The following is an 8,115-nucleotide window of genomic DNA, read 5'->3' on the forward strand; positions in this document are numbered from 1 at the left end:
TTAAAAGATTAGGGCGCAGGGGCCCACTGTCAGCGTCAGAGTTAGCTTAAATGGTGTTTAGCGCTAAGCTAATCACCTGGCCGACAGGGCCCGCATGTCAGGCCGGCAAGGTCGTCGGTGGCGACCTCAGGACGCGGCGGCGTCCGCGTTACAGGCCACGGGGGCGGCAGCTAAGGGCACCGGGGCGTAGCCCGGGCTCGTCCGCATCTAGGGGTGCAGACGGGAGGCTGCGGGGGCAGCGGAGCTCGCCGGAGCGAAGCTCGCGGCGGCGGCCGGAGCACGGCTTCGAGCGGGAGTAGGCTGCGGGGCACGGGGAGGCCACCCGAGGGGCTCTACGGCACCCTCGTGGCACCAGGAGCACGGTGATGCGCTCGGTTGCGGGCTGCGGTGACCAGGACAACGGCGGTGACATGGACAGCGGCAGGAAGCTACGGCCATGGCGGGGAAAGGGGGCTACGGCACGAGAATGGAGGAAGGGAAGAGGGAGACGGAGCAGAGGCTCACAACGGACTCAACGGGCTTGTCAACGAGCTCGGGGACGCGCTGAAGACGGCGGGGCGGCGAAGGCGATCTCCGGCGACCGGAGATGAAGACGGCGGCGATGGCGACTCTCCAGGGCCTCCCGAGGCGCGTGGCTTGATGGAGAGGTAGCCGGCGATGTGGCGGAGCTTCTGGGCACAGCGGCAGGCGAGGGGTGGCTGGTGGCCGAGGTGGTGCTCGTCGGCGGCGGCGGGCGCGTTCGGACGCGAGAGAGAAAGCGAGGGAGAGGAGAGGAGAGGACTGGGGGAGAGTGAGAGGGTCCGGGGGGGCGTGTGGCGTCATCTGGGCGTTCCAGGGTGACGAGGAGGACGCCAGGCAGGCAGCTGCGTGCCGGCGCGCACGGCGTCGGGCACCGCTTCCCCTGTGCCTACTGGCAAGAGGAGGAAGACGGCTATGCCCCTGGTGGGCTGGGCCAAAACAGGAACGGGCCGGCCGGAGGCGCCAGGCCGCTGTAGGTAAGCGCCAGATAAGCTTTTTCTGTTTTTGTTTCTATTTTCTATTTTCTGACATTTGTTTTGATTTAATAAAAATACTAAATCATTTTATTTTCTTATGCCAATTTTTGTAGGAACTAGTGGTATTATTCCAGAGCTCCCCAACAAGTGGCACAATTTTTGGACATATATCTATTATATACTTAAAACAAAAGGCAAACAAGCCATTACGTGCGTCCACATAGATTAAATTATCTTGATCCTTTATTTTATCTTTTAACGGCTGAGATTAAAAGATGCAAACGTTACGTAAAAATATGTACATGTACAAGTAGTATAACATGCCACGTACAAATAGTGCACATAGGTTCCATCGAAGTCGTCAACTAGCCCGCAGAAAAAAATCTTTTAATCAATGGGTCAAGGAAGCAAAAATAGTAGGAAACCTAAACAAATAAGGACAACGATTGGACCTAACCAGACCTCACGTGAGGAAGTTCCAAAACAGGAACCAAGACATGAAAAAAAGACAGGTTTCCGATCTGCTTTCATGGTCTCGGCCACCTCAACCCACGCACCTCCACCCATATATAAACAAGTACAGCCGGCCGCAGAAGCACACACCAAAAATTTAGATGTCGGCAACCAAGATGGCTTGAAGACATCACACGCGACTCGGCAACTCAGATGGCTTGAAGACATCACACGCAACTGGGCAACTCGACGTTTGATACGCAAAGCCACCTCCAGCCGCTTCACTCTACGTCCGACGAAGTCACGCCAAAGCACACTCAACGCATGACAAAGCCATGCCCAGCTACTCCAATCGACCTCGGAAGAAGTGACGCCAAAGCACTTTTGGCCTAAATCATCAGATAATTTGGTAATTGTTAGTAACAGTCTTATTTTCTCCGGATAGAATCTTTATAAACACTATATCAATTGACAAATTGTTCCGTATTAATATTCAAGGCAAAACACTATGACATGCAAGAAGTTGAGCGACTTAAATACAACGGGACTGAACTGGAACATTCATCAAGTAAAACAAATACGAATGTGGTATTCAGTCAATCCTACCACTGATGAGCTTATTAGCCTAGATATGATATAAGTGCAAAGGATCATCAGAAATCGACCAAACAATCAGTGCGGAGATCTCGGACAGATATGAAGCTGTTGAAAATTTCATGATGCACGGGCCTTGCAGAGAGGCAAATACAAAATCACCATGCATGATCGACAACAGATGCACTAAACACTTCCCAAAAGGATACAATGTCGATACCACAATCCATGAGGATGGGTTTCCAGTATATAGAAGGTGAGACAATGGAAGGAAGATCAAAAAGGGAGGAGCAATGCTCAACAACAGATTTGTCGTACCATACAACCGCAACCTTTTGGTCAATTCCAAGGTCACATAAATGTCGAGTGGTGCAACAGGCCCAGGTCAATCAAGTACCTATTTAAGAACATCCATAAAGATGACGATCAGGTAATGGCCTTACTAAAGGAAAGAGATGCGGCAAACGACTATGATGACATCAAGAAATACCTAGAGATGAGATACATATCAACAACTGGAGCATACTGGCGGATATTCCAGTTTGATCTACACACCATCGTGATCCACCAGTCAAGAGACTACCATTCCACATTGAAAATGATCAAGAAGTTATTTTTCTGGACTCGACTGACATTGATAAGATAGTAGAAGGCCAGGATCCACGAGTACTAAGTTCACTGAGTTGATGGAGGCAAACAAAATACATGAGGCGGGAAAAGAATTAACCTATGCAGAATTCCCATCAAAATTTGTATGGAAAAGCGAAACCAAAACTTGGGGAGCCGAAACGGGGCTTCGCTATTGGAAGAATCTACTATGCAAACTCTGCAAGTGGCAACCGGTATTATATGAGAATGCTTCTAAACACCAAGAAAGGATGCACATCAATCAGGATATTGGAACCGTTAATGGAGCTGTTCACCCAACATACAAATAAGCATGCCAAGCGCTTGGATTTCTTGATGACGACAGTGAGTGGATTGAATGCATCAATGAAGCATAATGCTGGGTCTCAGGGACACAATTACGACAATTATTCACCACAATTTTATGCCATTGTGAGGTGACCAGCCCAAAGATGTTGAGGGAATCAACATGGGAGGCACTGTCTAAAGATATCCAGTACAAAAGAAGAATTATCCTTAACTTTCCTATGCTGTAGCTCATTGATTCACAGAAAAAGGCATATGCTCTGATTGAGATAGATAAACTAATGAGGCAAGAAGGAAAGACACTAAAGGACTATCCAAATACAGAACTACCAAATGCTACAGAACTTGAAGAACTTGGGAACAGAATGATAAACGAAAAACTTAGCTATGGCATGGAGGCACTAAAGAATGAGCACCAAACCATAATAAGCAATGTTAACCATGGTCAGAAAATGACCTTTGATGCAATAATGGAATCAATTGCGAAAGGACTTGGAAAATAGATATTTGTAGAAGGCTACGGTGGCACAGGCAAAATTTATCTATGGAAAGCAATTACAACGAAGCTACGGTCTTTGGGAAAGAAAGTGCTTGCGTTAGCATCATCTGGCGTTGCAGCTTTGCTCCTACAAGGTGGAAGAATAGCGCACTCAAGATTCCACATTCCAATAAATACCATGGAAGAATCAACATGTGAGATAAAACAAGGCTCACATTTGGCTGAACTGGTAAAGAAGACCTCACTAATACTATGGGACGAGGCTCCTATGGCAAACAAACACTGCTTCAATGCACTAGAAAATAGCCTTAGGGATATTCTAAGGTTCACAAACCAAAATAGTGAAGAAAGGTCATTTGGTGACATGAAAGTTGTGCTAGAAGGTGACTTCAGACAAATACTTCAAGTGATAACAAAGGAAAAGAGAGAGCAGATAGTAAATGCCTCGGTCAAAAGGTCATACCTATGGAAGTACTTCGAAATATTTAGACTAACTGAAAACATGCGGCTAAAGTCTGTCAGAAGATCCAATAGAAAAGCAAAATGTGGCCGAATTTGCAGAATGGATATTACGATCTGCGATGAAAAAAACGAAGGAGATGATTGGGTAAGAATACCTAAAGACATAGTTCTACATAAAGGAGAAGACCGCAAAGAAGAGATAGTAAAAAGCACGTACCCAAACTTGCAGCAAGACTATCGTAACCGTGAATTTCTCGAAGAAAGAGCAATCCTGTGTCCAAGGAATGAAACAGTTAAGATAAATGACTACATAATGAGCGAATTACAAGGTGAAGAGATGAAATACCTATACTTGGACACTGTGTGCCAGGCAACAATGAATTACAACACAATGGAGAATATGTGTGCAACAGAGCTCCTTAGCAACATGATCTTCCCAGGAATTCCAATCCACGAGCTAAAACTGAAGGTAGGTTTGCAGGTGATGCTCCTACGAAACAAGCAGCTGGTTTATGCAATGGCACAAGAATGACTATCACACAGCTGGGAAAAAAGGTACATTGAGGCACAAAAAATCACACGAACACACGCCGGTGACAAGGTATACATACCTATAGTCATTATGTCACCAAGCGACTCAAAGTGGCCCTTTGTGCTGAAAAGAAGGCAATATCCTCTATCAGTTTATTTCGCAATGACCATAACCAAAAGCCAAGGTCAATCCCTAAACAAGGTGGGCCTATATTTGCCTAAGCAAGTCTTCTTCCATGGGCAATTATATGTACCATTATCAAGAGTCACAACCAGAGAAGGATTAAAGGTGTTGATTGACAACACGGAGTACCCAGGCGAAGATAGCGCAAAGAATATAGTATACAAAGCGATCTTCTAATTTTTTGTTATACAAACAAATGCATATGAAGGCCAAATAATCATGATTAAACAATACAATGTATGGTTCAAAAGTGTGACGTCCATGTTTTAGATTTATGGCCGGAAATACTGTACAAAAAGGATGTTATAGATTGGATTTCTTATTATTTTCGTAAACACAAAATAAGAACATGATAATGCATATTATTATTGCCATACACTGCTTTCATGCATACAGATGTTAACAAATGTGTACATGTAGCTTCCTTTCTGTATGACAACAATCAATTGGTACTTATTAGTTTAAAAGTATATACTCCATTAATTCTTATTATAGCGGATGAGCTTTAAAGATGAAAAGGTTACGTAAGACATAGAGCGCGTACACAACAGATCATTGACATGTGTACGAGGAATTCTTTTTTTCCATGAGAGGACGTACAGGGAAGTCCAACATGCATACGTACACATTTTAGTTAGAAAAGCACACCAACTTCAACTCAAAAAGAAAAAGCACACCAACTTTTTTGAGATAACACACGTATAGGGGAGTCCAACACGCATACATAGACATTAGTTAGAAAATGAAAACAACTAAAAAGAGCAATCTACGTGAGGTCTGTTCTCAGGAATAAAAAGCACATACACAGCCGAAAAAAGGCAGGAAGGTCTATAACAAATAAAAAACGCCTTATCGGATAATATTGAAGATATATATGAGTCTTTCCCGGACATGTATGCCGAACTTGGAAGAGCTGGTGTCCCTGTCTATCTAGGATTCTAATTGAATGCAAATCTTATTTTTGCAACTTTTTTTAACACTGTTTTGCAACTCCCACATGCACGCATGCAAACAGGAAAGCTAGCATACATGTATGCAAGCTTATCTCCGTACTTGCACGACAAATAAGAACATAGACATCTATAATACCATAGCTAACACATCAAAATATCCCATACACTTATCAAACTACCGCGCATTGAATACAAAAGCGATAAGCGCCCAGCTAATTGAAATATCAAATCCATAGATTCTCACAAGATCTACATTAGATGAGTTAAGAAAACATTGTATCTGGTGAACACCACAAAAATTATTTTTTAAATTAATTTGGCAATACAGAATGTTTGCAAAAGAATCATAGATATTCTATATGAAGTCCATAAAAAATAATTCTGTAAATTACAATGAAAGGATATTTTAGCAATTTTCAATGAGTAGTTACATTTTCTTAGATGAGCAAGTTACATAGTAATTAATAACCAAAAGATTAGCATGATTGCAACTGTATTGTCGTAATCAAGGAATGCAATTAGAACATGTCGGGGCAAAGGAAACGAGATGATAAGGTGAGACTGAACAATGTTTAGACTTGATCTCATGGCAGCAATTTCTCAAAACAATATAGAAACATAGCCAGACACTGAGAGATGAGATGTGGAAGAGGTAAATCATGACCTTAGTAAGAACATGACAATGCATATTATTATTGCCATACACTGCTTTCATGCATATAGATGTTAACAAGTGTGTACATGTAGCTTCCTTTCTACGTGGGCAAAAGTTTTAAAATATTATTACAAAGTTTGGATAATAACCACTTTGATAAACATGATTCTGAAATCATATTAGCCGACAAGATTCCATAAGCAAGATAAGAAACCATATGTGTAGCTAATTCGGATCTTGCATTTGTGTGTGCACCATATAACATTGTATATGTTCACCATATAGCAGTGCCTATACGTGGTAATTAAGATGTAAGAAACCAACAAGAAAAATAGCCGCACGTAAATCGCTGAACTTGAAAACTTAACCTGCAGCTAGACGCATGCATGTTTCACATTAAGCTGATGCTTTTGCTACCTACCTCAGTAAAAGTGCATCTAAACCTCCTTTTTTTTTACTGTCAATCAATAATTAAGTGCAAGGGTCTCTTGCTAGGTTCAGTTAGACTTAATTCCAACAGATCCATATGTTTGCTTTACTATGTTCTCTACTACAGAATTCAGAAAACAAGTATAAGTGCACTTCTCCACACACAAAGTTTTGGTATAATTTCTGATTTCACACGAAAAGTTGTTTAGTAATGGAAAGATAAAATCTTATTCTGATTTCTAGATCATTCAACTTCAAAAAAAACTTATATGGTTGAAACAACACTTACATTTGGTAGAAGTCCGGGCAGCAGGAGGGCAACAACACTCACAGAAGATACTCACGTCTTGCAGATATTTCTTCCTCCGCGAGATCCCTCAATGCCTCCGCGGCCCCAACATCCAGAGCCTCCGGGCACGACCAGTTTGAGCAGCGCAGCCCGCGTTCCCACTGGACATCTCCGTGACCGCGTTACCAGAGTCGACGAGTTCGCCGAGATCCACACACTCACCCAGGCACATGTGCCACCACCAAGGAAGAAAAATCAGGAGAAAAGAAGCGACATGTGGATCTGGGATAGCGTGAGGATTAGTTTCCTGATGGGGCACAGAGACGCCGTCCTTCGCCGACGGCAAATCGGAAGAAATGGCGGATGTGTATGAGGAGCCTGGTGGGGATCATACGGGAGGAGAGGAGAGTTCTTTTTTTTTCACGGAGAGAGAGAGTTCTATGTAGATATTTTTTTAGGGCTGAGAGTTTTATGTAAATGACTGGGACTGGGGACTACAGGCTGTTTTACTTCGAAAAAATATTATACGGAGTGGTAATCATCTTCACTCATGGGCTTACAGAAAAGTACGTTCGACATGACACATGATACATGGGCTATGCAAGATTGGGTACAATATATTTTTTTTAGTTCTCGGTATCGAATACACAGATCCTAGCAAACATAAAAACCATAAAAATATGCTTTCTTTTTTGCCGGTGAAAAATGCTCTTAAAATATGGAACTTAGACTTCCCGAAAAAAATAGATGAAACTTATACATTGTTATTCAAAGGATCATATGATCTAAATCTTTAGATTTTTCACCTGTAGATAATCAGCAAGATTAGTAAGAATCAACAAACATTTTTCAATGTTAGGGAAATATATATAAATTACATGCCAAAATTCATGTTGGAAAATAAACAACTTTTGCATTTCTCAAACTACCATAAACAATTCAAAACGGATGTCATTTAATGCGATAAAAAACAAGAACAAAATGTGAGGCCAAACTAAAATAAGAGTAGATAGAGAAATTGGAAAATAAATATGATTAATGAGGCTGTAAAAATGAACAAGGTGTGAAATAAAAATTATTATAAAATTACATACACTATATGTAGAAATCCATACATTCAAACAGAAGACATCAACTG

The 8,115-nt window shown here is 42.0% G+C and overlaps 2 long non-coding RNA genes across 3 annotated transcripts; both read right to left on the reverse strand.

Moving 5' to 3' along the window:
• Window positions 1-1,393: 1,393 nt before the first annotated feature.
• On the reverse strand, window positions 1,394-4,421 carry LOC119281145. 2 transcript variants are annotated; one of them, XR_005138279.1, is made up of 4 exons: window positions 4,283-4,421; window positions 4,154-4,207; window positions 3,938-4,050; window positions 1,394-1,837 (listed from the first exon to the last, which is right to left on the reverse strand). It is a non-coding gene; the product is annotated as an uncharacterized LOC119281145 (long non-coding RNA). The 2 variants fall into 2 exon arrangements; XR_005138278.1 differs by lacking the exon at window positions 4,283-4,421 and having other exon boundaries at window positions 4,154-4,273.
• Window positions 2,206-3,509, reverse strand: LOC119281146. Its single transcript, XR_005138280.1, has 3 exons — window positions 2,770-3,509; window positions 2,533-2,621; window positions 2,206-2,439 (listed from the first exon to the last, which is right to left on the reverse strand). It is a non-coding gene; the product is annotated as an uncharacterized LOC119281146 (long non-coding RNA).
• Window positions 4,422-8,115: the final 3,694 nt, after the last annotated feature.

Source organism: Triticum dicoccoides, chromosome 3B (genome assembly GCF_002162155.2).
Source record: "Triticum dicoccoides isolate Atlit2015 ecotype Zavitan chromosome 3B, WEW_v2.0, whole genome shotgun sequence".
In the NCBI taxonomy this organism is placed as follows: Eukaryota; Viridiplantae; Streptophyta; class Magnoliopsida; order Poales; family Poaceae; genus Triticum; species Triticum dicoccoides.